Source organism: Peromyscus californicus, unplaced genomic scaffold (assembly GCF_007827085.1).
Source record: "Peromyscus californicus insignis strain IS unplaced genomic scaffold, ASM782708v3 Scaffold_13__1_contigs__length_99412109, whole genome shotgun sequence".
Classification (NCBI taxonomy): Eukaryota; Metazoa; Chordata; class Mammalia; order Rodentia; family Cricetidae; genus Peromyscus; species Peromyscus californicus.
In genome coordinates, this window is record NW_026294424.1 from 95,852,933 (window position 1) to 95,867,682 (window position 14,750).

Genomic DNA, 14,750 nt, shown 5'->3' on the forward strand with positions numbered 1-14,750 from the left:
CCCCAGGAGGAGCTGCGGTGTGGGAGCGGACGCCGCCCGCACAGCAGCCACCCTCTTTCTGGCATTGTTAGGGATGCGCACGGGAGGCAGCGGACGCAGCTGGTCTCCTCTGCAGTGCCCGCCAGGTGGGTGGTTCCGAGCCGCGCAATCATCCAGCGGTTAAGAGGATTGCTTTCCCGGTGCGGAACACAGTGCTCAGCAGCCAGCCGCAGCAGCGCAGGCCCGCCTGCCCGCCCTGCCCGGGCGCCGGGTGGTCTCTGCAGAGGAGGAAGTTCCCGGGCACCGCTGCCTGCGTCACAGCGGGGCTGGCACAGCGGCGGCGGCGGCGGCGGCGGCGGCTCGGCAGGCGGCGGCGACCCCGGGGCCGGGCGCTGGGCGGCGCTGGCTGCCGCGGGCCAGGCGGCGCGCGGGGCGGCGCTGGAGGCGGCTCCGCTCGCGGCCGGGGAGGCACCGGGGAGGAGGAACAGGGCTGCGGAGCTGGGGCGTTAGCTGCGTCCCGGCTTGGAGCCCGCGCGAAGAGGACGAGGACCGAGGCGCCGCCGTGGCCGCGGCTGCAGCACTCTGGGCGCGACAAACCATGAGCAACGACCTGGAGGTCGCTGGCCGCCGCTGAGACCCAACCCGGACACAGCTCGCCGCGCCCCGGCACCACCTCCAGCGGACACCCTCGCCCTCAGAGGTAAGGGCTGGGGACTCACGGTGGGATGGAGAGGGACGGCCGACACCCGGCCACTCGACTCAGTCCTCTGGTCGCGCCCCAGCCCGGATGCGCCCACCCCGCCTCGTTCGTGTCCCTGCCTCCTCTGGGCTCTGGGACAGGCATAATGTGGTCGCCTGCCCAGCGTGCGGTCCCGGGAGCCCGCCAATCCCAACCCCACCCAACCCACGCGAGTCCTGGCATCCGTGCCAGGGACCCCCAGCCTGGCGCCTAGCGCGGCGCGGCGGCACCAGGTTCTGGGGACTGGGGGAGGGGCGCACGAAGAGAAAACGCGGTCGCGGCAGGGATGGCCTGGGCGATTCTCCTTCCATACCTTCAAAACCCTGGAGATGCTGGGGCCTGGTTTTTCTGTTCTTTTTCCCCCAACCCCCTCGCCTCCCTGAATGCCTGAAGTTACACTTTTTTGAGGAAGGAGGGGGAAACCCATGGTCTCCGTAGGGATCGAGTGAGCGCCAGTCCGCTCACCTGCAGGACCAGGGGGGCGGGAGGGGGCTGCTTCGCATCCCACGGCCCGGAGGTTAGGTGTCTAGGCCAGCAGTTGCAGCCAGGACCTCTGCCTTCGACCCAGAGACTCGCTGATCCTTCGTTTTCTGTGGTTCCCAGCATAGAGGTAGGTGTGCGAGATGGAGTTAGCCCCTCAGGAGCCTTAGGGTGTGCTCTGTAAATGCCAAAGCTTTTCTCTTGTCCAGCAGCCAATTCTTCCCTCCCCCTACGCTTGGCTGTGTTCCTCAGATTTCAGTTATTTTCAAACCCTTCGAGTTTACCTGGCTTTGCGATGGCTTAGACCACCCCTAGTCCCCGTGCTTATGCGGAGGTTTTATTCCAGGGTGAGAGGCAGAACTTCACTGGGTTTCCAGTTCCTTAAGCATTTTAAACTCAGAGCAAATCATTTAAACATTTTCGGGTTCCTAGCTTCCTGAAAGTGAAAAAAATGAGACTAATTGCTCGTTGTGAGAGTGCCCGAGTTTGGCTCAGAGGCTTAAATTACCAGTTAGAGGTGCTGCTGTTCTCACTCCTGCAGACTGCAGTAGTGTAAAAGTGTGGCCTTCACTAACGGTGGTCATATTTCTGCCAAGTATGCAGTGGCTTTCTGAAGCTCCGACAAGGCTTTAGAGTGGCCTCGGCACTGAGGTCCCTTAACCTAGGTGTCAGGAATACAAGGGATTTTAAACCCTGGCTCACACAACTCGGGAAACTGCCAGCGGCGCAGCTTTATGCATGCGCTCTCTTTATTTTCTAATGATTTGTCCAAAGCCACTAAACCTGGTTGTAATCTGAACCTCATAGATGTTTCCTCAGATCTGCAGTCGATGCTGGACGGGTGGACAAAGCTATCGGATTAGATCTACACAACTCTGTAGTAGTAGTATGATAGCAGAATTTCTTATGATTTAAGACCAACTGGGGGTGGGGGGCAGTTTTGCAAGCACAAACTCTTCCCTCGTATTCTAGACTGACAGCAGGTAGAGGCCATCACCTCAATGTGTGTGAAAGGTGGTGAGCATGATTAACCATTCTTAGCAGTAAAATTGCCTAAAGCCTTTGCTAATGACATTATTGTTTCTCAGATTGACCGTGTACTTTATTTAACTGAGTGTTGTTGTCTTTGGTTTGTTTTATTGGTCTCATGTAGCCCAGGCTGGCCTCAGATTTACTGTTTACCAGAGGATGGCCTTGAACTCTGATCTCGAAAGTGCTGCGATTACCAGAGTATGCTGCCATGCCCAGTTTTTTCTATACTGTCGATTGAATCCGGGGCTATCAATTGATTTACATCCCCAAGAAGTGTAATTATTTTAAGGGAGGCTTTTAGTGAAGAAAGAAAGCTTTAAGAACTGTAAGAGAATTGAACAATTTCCTGCTTGTATAAAGTTGTTTTGTTTGTTTTTTCAAGACAGAGTTTCTCTGTGTAGCCCTGACTGTCCTGGAACTCACTTTGTAGACCAGGCTGGCCTCAAACTCACAGAGATCTGCCTGCCTCTACCTCCCAAGCAGGGAGATTAAAGGTGTGCACCACCATGCCAGTTGTAAAGTTTATCTTTTCAAAACAACACAGAGCCAGAAATATTCTTAACTCCAAATGCCCAGTTTTTTTTTTATCAAATTCTCATGACTGATTGATTGATTGATTTATTGATTGAGACAGGACTTCTTTGTTTAGCTTGGCTGTCCTGGAACTTGCTCTGTAGACCAGGGTAGCCTCAAACTCAGAGATCTGCCTGCCTCTGCCTCCCAAGAGCTGGGATTAAAGGCGTCAGACCCACCGGTGACCGCCGATGATTTTTAAACCTTCTGTAGTATTTTAATCTATAGTCATTGGCACCATTATAATAAAGCCTAAGTTTACAGAGAAATGAGGTGAAGTTTATACTTAATTCAGCAAGACTTATCTGAATGATTTAATGTGCTACATCTCCGTTATGCAAACTGGCTGTCCTGGTATCTCTCCATCCTGTGAGAGATGGTGCTATCCCTATTGTATAGAAGGGAGCTCAGAGCTGGTGACTTGCAAAAGGCCATGCAGCTGGAATATGCTAAGTAAATGCAGACAGTGTTTGTTTTTAGGCACTGCCTCATGCTGTAACCCAGGCTTACTTCACAGTCCTGGTAATCCTCCTGCCTCATCCTCCTGAGTGATAGGATTACAGATGTGAATCATCACGCCTGGTTCTCTTTAATTTTTAATGTTACACTTTCTCCCCATTATCTATAGACTTCCTCTTTTCCCTCTAACCTAAATATGCTTTTAGCTGACCATAACGCCTGCATAAGAAAACAGAAATTAATAATGTAAAGTAACCTCCCAGGGTTTGCCACACCTCTGCTATGCAAGAATTTGAATTTTGAATAAGGACAATCTATTTCCAAAGCCTGTGTTCTTTTTACTGATTGCAACTAAATGAATGATTTGAAACACCCTAATGGACCATTCTATTCTGCCCATCAGCTGCTCTTGTCTACTCGGCAACAGTGTCTCTTGAACTGTAACACATTCCCAGGATTTTCTGCTTCATCCTTGGAATGCTGGTTGTGTCTCTAGTCTTGGTTCATCTGTGAACATATATTACAACCCATGAGGATGACATTACTATGGAGGTGTCTTTGACTCCATTTCTTTTCAAATATAAATGGTAGCCATGCGTTGTGAGACTATCTGTAATCCCAGCACTCAGGAAGCAGAGGTATGGGGATTGCTACAAGTTTAAGGTGAGTTTGTTCTTGGCATTGTGAGTTCCACGCTGGTCTGGGCTACAGAGTGAAGTCCTTTCTCAAGAATAAATAAATAAATAAATAAAATCTGAACATATACCATAGTAAAATATATGCATCATTTTAAATTGGAACAGTATACATACAGAGTGTAGCCCCAGATAGGGGTAGATGCTGTCAAGTTCTGAGAGCACTGCAAAATGGGTATTCAAAGGACCTCACATGACTGAACCTCGATGAGCCCCAGTTTCCCTGTGTAATGGAGTTTTAGAGCCTACCTCGGGTGTGAATTAGATGAAGCAGCGCCTGTGAAGACAGCTCCCTTCTCTAGCAGATGAGCAGTAAGGACTCCATCTTTGTCTCTGACTAGGATCTCTGTTTTCACTTTCTATGTATTTTACCTGCAGGTGGTGATTAGTCAATCTGCCACAGACTCACTCTTCCTCCAGTTAACCTTGGGTCTAAATCTGTTTTTAGCATATCTAACTTTTGAATCACATCCTTTCTTGAAGTCTTGAGTTCGAAGCACACTCACCTTTTTTAGTCTTTCCTTTGTTCTGGGCCGCACATTTTAAAGAACTTACTAGAGCTGCTTCAGTGGATTGGAATGTGTATGCTTTGGCAAACAAACGTTCCTGTTTCTGCCACTCCGGGTCGGGTCGCTCAGCCTTGCTTATCTCTCAAGGCACCATGAGGATACTGGTATCTCCCCACCACACACCTCACCCTTGACCACCACACCACTCCCTGCTGCAACACTCCACAGCTTAATGCTCCCTTCTTTCCAGCCCCTAACCTCCCTCTGCATCTTCTGTCTGTCCAGTCAGACTTCCAACAAGCACTCTAATGCATTCATCTTTTTCTATGTAATTTCCCCAGGTAATTACTACAAAAAGCAGTAAGTTGTTGGAGGTTATAGACCTTTTTCTATGCTTAGGAGAATATCTTGTTACTTATGTCCTACATGAAAGACAAGCCATGTGTTTGTAAACGGTTCTTCCACAGCATCTAGGAAAGATGCCCACATTGCCTGCTTACCTTCTTATTTTGAGACTCATTCATCTCAACCTTCTCATTTGTTTTTAATATGTATGTGTGTAGGGTGTGTGCTGTGTGTATGTGTGTTCACGTGTTGTGGGCTTTATGTGTATGAAGCTGCACGTCCACATGTGTGGAGTCCCTGTGGAGGCTAATGGTGATATTCGGAATCTTTCCGGAGCACCATGTCTCCTTTATTGAAGCAGAGTCTTTTACTTCAGTCAGGAGCTCACCACTGTAGCTAGTCTAGTTAGAGCCGGTTTGCTTGTGAGATCCCGTTCTCTACTTCCGAGCCCTGATTGTACCTGACATTCACGTAACTTCCGAGTTGTCCTCACACTTGCAAGGCAAACTCACACCTACGCAGCCCCTTTCTTCACTTGTTACATGGCACTAGGATTACATTTACGGGAAGGTCACGTTTCTTAAAGGAAGCCTGTCCCTTCAGATGCCATGTAAGAAAGCCGTGCTTCATTAATAAATTACCCCTAGAGTGATGTAATAAACACCATTGGATTATAAGTCTGTTGAGCACATTAGAATCAGATAGTCTGGGGCGGGGCCGGGGCAGGGGGCTGTCTTTAATTAAGAAAGCCTTTACTGGAGAGCAAGGCAAGCCAATCTCAGAAGAAGTTTGAGATAGTGAGCAAGAAAGATTTGAAACCTTTGTTATGGGAAATAGAACTGACCAGGGCACAGCTCGAGGCTGCAACCTGAAGTCTTTTCAGGAGAGAATTAGCCCAGACGAAAAGCCCAGACCATCTTATCACTGATACAAGGAATGGGGGCAGAGGAGGCTTGGCTGTAATGCTGTGTGTTAGAGGCCTGCTGCCTACTGGTCATTCCTGGGCTATAAAAATGAGAAAAAGACTGTGGGGTTAAGTAGAGCAGGAGTGCAGAGAAGCTAACCTGGCCTTGAACAGCTAACATGTAAGTGGAAATCCACGCCCCGTTACCACCACGCAGTGGCTTGCATGGAAATGCAGGAGGGTTTCTTTAGATAGTTGGGTGGGAGTCTGTGGAAAGCGCCCCACGTGTTGAGAGGTGGAGGATGACTGTCAGACATAGAAAATGCTGGACTATTCACTTAGAAGAGTGGTTTCCCATCACAAGCTTTAAAAGGAAATTTAGGAACATGTTCTGATGTAGGAGCATTGTGTGTGTGTGTGTGTGCACATGCAAATGTGAACACAGGATTAAATTCTGGTCTTTCACAAGCTGCATGTGTCACACACTCCTGCTGAGCCACATCTCTGTACCCTTTACCTGTACCAGCTCTTGGGTTTGTTTTTTGTTTTTAATATTGTTCTGTAGCCTGTGATGTGTCTTACCAAAGAGCTGTTGATTAAAAAAAAAATTGTAAGGTGGGCTCAGAAAAGTTTAGCAAAAACCATAAATCAGCTGTCAGAAAGGTATTTTGGGGGTGGGGTTGGAGACAGGGTTTCTTGTTTTGTTTTTGTTTTTGTTTTTTTGTAAGATAGGGTATCTCTGTATAGCCCTGACTGTCCTGGAACTCCCTCTGTAGACCAAAGATCTTTCTGTCTGTGCCTCCAAAGTGCCGGAATTAAAGACATGCCTCACCAATGCTGACAAGATGGTTTTTCTTGATAGTCCTGGCTAGCCTTAAACTCGGCCACCATGCCCAGCTCAGAATGATACTTTATAACTTAAGAGTCACTGAAGATGTTTCAGATTAAGGGAGTGTTTAAGTTAGAACGATCCAGGATTGGTATGTGTTCCTTAAAAACACTTTCCAAAGACCCAGAAAAATAAAAGCGATTCCCATGCCAGAGAAAGCAGCCAGGCGGGACATGGGGAGAGGTAGGCTTGCTAAGCCAAAAACTTCCAGAGGCTCTAGAACACAGGGGTGCTGACCGCGAGAAGGCTTAATACCAGAGGTCCGTGGTACTTCTGTGGACTGTGGCCCTTGGGTGGACCACAGTCTTTAAGAGTTGTTTGTGCCACCCCACCTTCTACCCAACCAGTGTGTGCCAGGGCCAGACGACGCCTGTTGAACACATGGTTACAGGGCTCCTCAGCTCTGTGTTACAGTCAGAAGTTACAAAGGAGCCATGAACAACTCAAGGCATACGGAATGGCCAGTATATCAATATATTTTTATGAACATATATGATGTCTTAATTTTAAAATCCTCTACAATTATCTTGTTATTTTGTATTTATAAGAAGCATCCTTAGCTGGATGTGGTGGCACAGGCCTTTAATCCCAGCACTTAGGAAGCAGAGGCAGGTGGATCTCTACGAGTTGAAAGTCGGCCTGGTCTACATAGTGAGTTCTAGGATACAGAGATCCTGTCTGGACAAAGAAACAAAATGCAAAACAGAAAAGAAGCATACTTTATCTACTCTGTGTGTGGTGGGGCAGTATGTGTGTGCACACCTGTATTTAGGTGCATGTGCTGGGTCTGTGTGGAGACCACGGGTCAGTCATGGGTGTCATTCTCCATGAGCCAGCCACCTTGTTTTTGTGATAAGATGTCTTACTAGGACCTGGTTCTCTGATAAAGCTAGGCTGGCTCACCAGCATGCCCCGGGCATCTGCCTGTTTCTGCCTCTGCGGCGCTAGGCGGACAAGCAGGCAGCACAATGACTGGGTTCAAAACAAAACAAAACAAACAAACAAACAAACAAACAAACAAAAAACCTTGGGTGCTGGGGATGTAATTCAGGTCCTGCTCGAGGCCCACAGCTATTTCTCCAGGCCCTGTTATCTTAAGCCGAAATTCATTTGAAAAGAATTAAACTGATTACCTAAATTTTACATTGGCAGACTTATTAAACCATTAAATTCATTTCCCAAAGCCTCCTCGACTGGGCGTCCCTTTGTCTCCTGATGGGCAGCCCCCGTCATTTCTCACAGCCATCACCCCTCATCGGTTCCTGGGGATGATCTGATACTAGCCAGTCCTCCTTGGGACTGCTCAGTTATTTATCGAGTATAAGTTAGTTTGTCTGTATCAAAGTATTTATACTTCTTCATAATTACAACGCTTCCTTACTAAAAAGGTTTTAGCATGCAGATATTTGGGGAGGGTGGGGCTCCTGGGTCTGTTCCTGGCTTCCTCGTTTCTTGTACAAGTTCTCTGGGCAACAAAAGCCTGGGCTTCTGTTGTGTGCTCTGGAGCTGTGAAGAGGCTGTTTCCCCAGCAGTTCCCCCACCTCTGGAGGTTGGCATGCTCTGGTATGCCCCATCTCCACAAGCAACGCATCCCTCCTCTCCCCCAACTTTTAACTATATTGTCCTTTTTAATTTAACCTCAAACCTCTAAAAATGTGTTTGGTGACAGGAAATATTCAAGATGGCAAGGCCCTTCTCTGTTCTTTCCAGCCACTCTATCCTCATTGATCAAGGAGTCTCTGGAACACAGATGCTCAAGAGCTACCAATGTTATAGATGTTAATGGTGACACTTCTTACCTCCTAGCTGGGAGCGTATCCACTTCCTTCTGATTTTTTGTTTTGTTTTGAGACAAGGTCTCACCATGTAGCCCTGGCTTACCTAGATCTTGTTATATAGATCAAGCTGGTCTTGAACTTGCAGAGTTCTGCCTGCCTCCAGTATGCTATGGCATGTACCACCACACCCACTCACTGCCTTCTGTGTGAAATTCTGGTAATGAAATTTGGTAGTGTCATTAGAAATCCTGTGTGTGGAAATATTTCTAAATGTAATTGAAAATTAGGAAGAAAACATTGAAATAGCTATAAACTAGCAGTAAGCATATAAACATAAAGACATCAGAGCAAATCCTAGATGGAAGTCACTGAAGATAAATCTGGAAGTTTGTGAGCCCCATGAGAACTTTCTGTGCATGTTCATGTGTTCACTAACATGTAATTATTACAATAATGTGTTGCATTATGACATTTTCATTCATCCATATTGGTAATATTCACCCCATCGTCCTCTTTGGTTCTCCCCCCACCCCCACAACCCCTCCTCTTCCCGGCTGGTCCTGCTCCCCTTCTGCTTCCTTTTTTTTTTTTTAACCTGTGTGTTTTAAGCACTTGTCAAAAATCAGTAAGAAGCCTGGCGGTGGTGTTGCATGCCTTTGATCCCAGCACTTGGGAAGCAGAGCCAGGTGGATCTCTGTGAGTTTGAGGCCAGCCTGGTCTACATAGTGAGTTCCAGGACAGCCAGGACTGTTACACAGAGAAACCCTGTCTCGAAGAAAAAAAAAAAAGTGAAAGAAAAAAGAAAAAAAAATCAATAAGAATTACTTAGTCACTTTTCAATACCTTAGAGTTTATGACAGTTAGAAACACCTTGACTATCTCCATGCTTTTTGGTAAATGGGAAAGATGTAACTTGTACCTAACTTCTGGAACAATAGGTATTGCTTAGTCAATCATTTCAGTTTTGAAGCCTTAAAAAATGACTTCATTGGGAAAACATTGTAAAGATAAATTACTCTGCCTCCCTGGACATTAGCAAGGCCTAATACAGTGTGGGTATCAGTGATGTTGGAAAATACTGTCCACATTACACTCAACTTCCTGGCTAATGTACAGCTATGCGGAGCATTCCTCCAGCCATTGGAGGAAGTGGCGGCTGTAGCTGTGGGTGGAGTTTGGCCCCGAGTTAAGAATGTCGGCATTTTCTGAAGGCTCTGGACAGCATGCTGGAAAACATGATGTTCAGAGAGTCCATGATGACGGTGTGCCTTGGTGCTAAAGTGAGAATTTAAAACGAGCTTGTTGGAATGCAGTAAGTAACACTGCGGTAAGGAAAGAGTCAAAAGCAGCAACACGGTAAATGATTGGAGGGAGGTGCAAGGTTCCGCAAAGAAAATAAGCCGTGTGAGTGCACACGGTGCTTGTTTGGTGGTTTGTTGTTAGGGCAGATGTACAAAAAGAATAAATACCATGAATGAATAAATGAATGAAAAGCAAGACAGGGTACAGTTCTATGCCATTAGCAGAAAAGTAGGCATTCCTAAGTAGATGGTACTGACCAGCTAGCAAGCTGCTAGAAAAACTCGCTGGATAAATCATTTATGAGAAGTGGGTTTTGTTTTGTTTTGTTTTTTTTTTTTTTTGGTGGCGTGGGGGGAAGTTCCATCTAAAAGTGAATTCTCAGGGACACTTGATAGGAAAAGTGGATGGGGGACTTGGTTTTAAAATGTGGATTCCAGGTTATCACTAAACTTTAGTTTTGAGACAAGGTCTCACTGTGTAGCTAGCCCTGACTTGCCTAGACTTGCTGTGCAGACCAAGATATCCTCGAACTTCTGGAGATCCACCTACCTCTACCCCAAGAGTGCTAACACTAAAGGCATGCTCCATCATGGCCTACATTACTTACTAGACCCTTGACTGGCAGCTAGTAATTAATTAGGTGGCCAGGAAACAGATTTCCAAGAACACATCTGCTCTCCATTAAGGTTCACTTAAACTTCTTATGTGTTTTTATAAGAAGTCTTAATTTCTTCACGGAGAGAGACTGTTGGCAATACCTCGCACATGGATGCTGTCCCAGATCAAGTCTGAAACTGTCTTGATCATGTTTGTTTTGTTTTGAATTAATTTTCAAGTTGGAACACAAAGTCATGGGTTGCATCCTCTTGCGCGCGCGTGTGTGTGCGTGTGTGTGTGTGTGTGTGTGTGTGTGTGTGTGTGTGTGTGTGTAAGGGGGGGAGGGAGGAGGGAGAGAGAGAGAGAATGTATTTATTCAAAAACAGTATAATGAAACATATTACTCCTGACAGTCTTTACAGATTGTCTTGACCAAGGAGATTTCATCCATCGCATCCTATGTGTGTGTTAAGATGTTTGAATTTGTTACCTGCTCATTCACTTTTTGGATTTCTTCATTTATATTGTACCTTTAGAATTATGATGGCCAACACTGATAACACACTGTTTGCTTTGTTTTTAATATTTTCAAAGCATAATGTAAATGAACAATGTTTCACTGTTACTGTTTAATATGGCGTGTGCATCTGGCCTCTGTGTTTTGTGTATACTTTCCTATTTAGCATGTTTTCTTTTAAAAGGTATAGCAAGAAGTACTTATGACCCCAATAGTGCTACTTTCAAGCTATAAATGATTTTGCCTATAGTATTGGTATCCCTATTTTTTAAGGGGCCCCAAGACTCTTATTCTGATAAGAATTTATGTTCTTTAAAAAAAACATATTTGAGTCTTTTGAAACAACTTAAGTCTTTTCTGAGGCAGGATAGCCCTGGCTTCCTGGAACTCCATTTGTAGATCCGGCTGGTCCTGAACATGCAGAGATCCACCTGCCTCTGCCTCCCAGTGCGGGGGTTAAAGACAGGCACCACCGCGCCCAGCAGAAATTATATTCTTTCCTAAAGGGTTGAGATTCTGGGGCTGGGGAAAGGGATTAGTTGATAAGTTCCTGCCATGTGTACATGAGACCCAGGATTCAGATCCCCACCCAAAGCCAGGCTCAGCAGTGTACTTCTGTAATCCCAGTGCTTGGAGCAGATACAGGCAGATCCCTGGGGCTCTCTGGCCAGCCTAGCCAAGCTGATGAACTCTAGGTTCAGCAAGAGACCCTGTCTCAAAAAATAATGCGGAGAGAGACTGAGGAAGACAATGTTGATCTTTGGCCTCCAAATACCTGCACACCCACCTAAACACATGCGTGTGCGCACACAGTTGGCATTCTGAAGATCATACAGTAGTGTGCAGGAGGGCTATTGTAGGCCTTGTCCCACTTATAAAGTATAGCCCCTAGAGCCTTCATAGTAGGATTGTCATGCTAAAGAAACTCCTCTCCGAATGTGACATTTTCAGCACAGCATGTCACAATGTAGCTTTGCTCAGTTACTGTTAGGAAGAGCAGATGTGTTACAAACGTTTGCATAATGACTCATTACCAGGAGCAGTCAAGAGTCTCAGTGCACACGGTAATGAATGTACAACTTTATGAATGGCATAAACTTAACGTCTTATTTTCCGGGGGGACATAGGATCCATGATAGTGGATTTTTCCACAAACAAGCTTTTGTTTTATTGCTTTTAGGTGTCCTTCTTAGAATAAAGTTTGTGCAAATGGTCCTTTACAAAACCTAGTTGTGCTTTTCTGAGTTTACTTTCAAACATTCAAGTTATTCAAAGGATTTTCGCTATGCTCTCCTCAGCATTCACTAGGTGATGCTCGCAGCTTCCCTGTTATCATTCCTTACAGGATGTTTTCTTTCGTGGTGTTGGAATGCTAGAAATTGAATGCGTTCCAGAATTCTACAGAGTGTGCTTATGTTGGGGAGTAGTCCGAGGAAGGAAACCTTTCAACCCCTAAAGCTGGGCTTTTGGCTCTTCTGGCATTCTCTGGCAGTGTACCAGTGAAATAGAGATTTAAGTTTTGATGTAAGCACCAGGCATAACCAGTTATCGTAGATGCTTACGGAGAACTCTTCTGGGTTTAGTTTAGCTTTATTGTTGTTTTGTTTTTTAAAGATACTCTACACTGAAATAACCTGGTAAATTAAGGGTTAGAAATAGCTTTTTAAAAGAGGGGGTAGCTTTAGCAAGTATCTTTCAGAAGTTAGACATGGAAGGCCATGAGAGAGCAATCAAAACAAGAGGGGATGGAGGGCTCCTTCCTAAGAGAGGGATCTACACTGGGTGAGGTCGAACTAGGCTTTTCTCCTGGAACCTCTGGGTGCCTCCTGCCACGGGGAGCTGCTGAATCCTAAACGCTGCAGTCCTGCTGACTTGGAAAAGCAGAGGGTCAAGTTGGAGACTTCAGTGGCTGCAAAGTAAAGCAGAAGTCCCCTAATCTACATATAAACTCCTTCCAAGTATTTGCCTGATCTCAAAATATTAAGAGACATCGATAGCTGGGCAGATAGCTGGCCTGAGTCCACACTTGAGCCATGGCTACTGTGCGTCACACAGAGTTCCAAATTTGAGTATGGCCATACCATTGACATGCTGCAACTAAAACCAATTCTTTCCAGAAGCACAAAAGAACAATAATTATCATTAGCATTGCCAGTTTAAAAATCAGTAATTAGGCATGAAAAACACACAGGGGAATATAGCCCTTAATAAGACAAAGAATAATCATCAGAAATTAACTTCAAGATTGTGGGAGGCCAGCTCCCACCTTTTAAAAGGTTCCTATGAGGAGGAGAGAGGAATAGGAAATTTTTAGATAGAAAGACAGCAGAGAGGAGACAGACAGAAAGAGAGGATAGTTTCGGGAGGACCTGGATCAAAATCCACCGACCCCTGTCTCTTCAAAAGAGCTTTTTATAACAATGCCAAGGGGTGGGGCAAAAGACCTCCCCCTTGCTAGATCAAAGCATACAGCATAGCCAAGTGTAGATAGACCCTTCCAAACACCTGGTAACCACACCCATGGTCCAATCATTCCCCTATACAGCCCTGAGTTTCTCAGATTCTCAGACCCTGAGTAAGTTCAAACTAGGAAACCTCTGTGGGTCTCTACACAAGATGAGCCAGAAGATGAAATCAGGCAATGACAAGTTACAATTGCTGTTGTTAGCAATATGGAAGGGACCGTGATCCTAACAACTCCACAGGCAGGAACTCAGTAAAGAAATAGAAACTAACTGGGCAACCAAATGCAAAGTCTAAAATGAAGAAGCCACTAGGCAGGCTTTAGAACTCATGGGAGGGAACACACACACACACACACACACACACACACACACACACACACACACACAACGTGAACCAAAAGGGTCTATGTATGAGAATATATATCAATTTATTAACAGGTGCTATGAGAATACAGACTCACGGGGACAGGATAAGGTAGATCAGTTGCAGAGTCTGTCCGCTTTGTTTGGGAAAGATGGGGACTGACACACGCCGCTTCACACTGCCTGACTTGGTCTCCACAACCCAAGAAAGCATGAGTCCCCTCTCTCCTCCCTTATAAGAGGTCATAGAGGCAGACAGGGAGCACCGCCTCTATCGGGCTAGGTTATTGGCTGAGCAATTGCCCACTACACACACACATACAACTTTGTAGTATAAAGAGTAGAGTGAAAGGTCTGAAGAGAGCGACACACCATGACACGTGGGGCAATATCAATACTACAAGCTGTCTCTCCCCGTGTGCAGCCTGGGGTGACTTGTAAAAGCGGTTTGGTGCTCTTAACCCAGAAAACCACACAAAATCTTGCCAATCAAGTGGTCCAAATCTTTGTATTTACTTTAATAGCATTTGTGAAACTGCCTGGGCTATCAAGGCCTGGACATACCCGGAGCCCAAGATCTGAAAAGTGTTGGTTGAAAGAGCAGCCTGTGCCATTCTGGCATTATGATGGTGGAATGGGTAGGACTGGCCCAGGGTCTGTGAGCTTAAAGTGGAGCTGACCTGTTGCTGCGTGCATTTCAAAGTGTCGAGAGCGTCGAGAGCCTAGTGGTTTCAGTGCAGCTTTTCTGGCCACTGGACACAACCAGGTGGGCAAAGCTCCCAAGATGCACCACGGCACATGGTGAGCTCGTGGTCAGATTAGCCATGCCTGAGCTCCCAAGATGCACCACGGCACGTGGCGAGCTCGTGGTTAGATTAGCCATGCCTGAGCTCCCTTGACACACTGAGGTGACCCTCACAGAAAAGGAACACAGAAGAGGGATATTCCAGAAGCAATGGACAAACAAAAACTACGGTGTGGGAATGAATTTAGCCCAAAGAAAAAGTAATGAAAAGACAAAATGTTCAGGGAGAAAAAAATAGAGAAAAATGAAGAAAGAGAAAACCTTTTCAGATAATGGCTAAGAGTTGCCCACATTTGATAAAATAAAACATAAACTTACT

General features: G+C 46.0%; 1 protein-coding gene across 3 annotated transcripts in view; it reads left to right on the forward strand.

The window, feature by feature from the left end:
- The first annotated feature begins 398 nt into the window (after positions 1 to 398).
- Lrrc8c (leucine rich repeat containing 8 VRAC subunit C) overlaps positions 399 to 14,750 on the forward strand; it is an 82,852-nt gene continuing 68,500 nt past the window's right edge. For all 3 annotated transcript variants that reach the window (XM_052735618.1, XM_052735619.1, XM_052735620.1), the window contains exon 1: positions 399 to 679. The gene's annotated coding sequence lies outside the window, so the exon portion shown is untranslated. The remainder of the gene's footprint in view (positions 680 to 14,750) is intronic.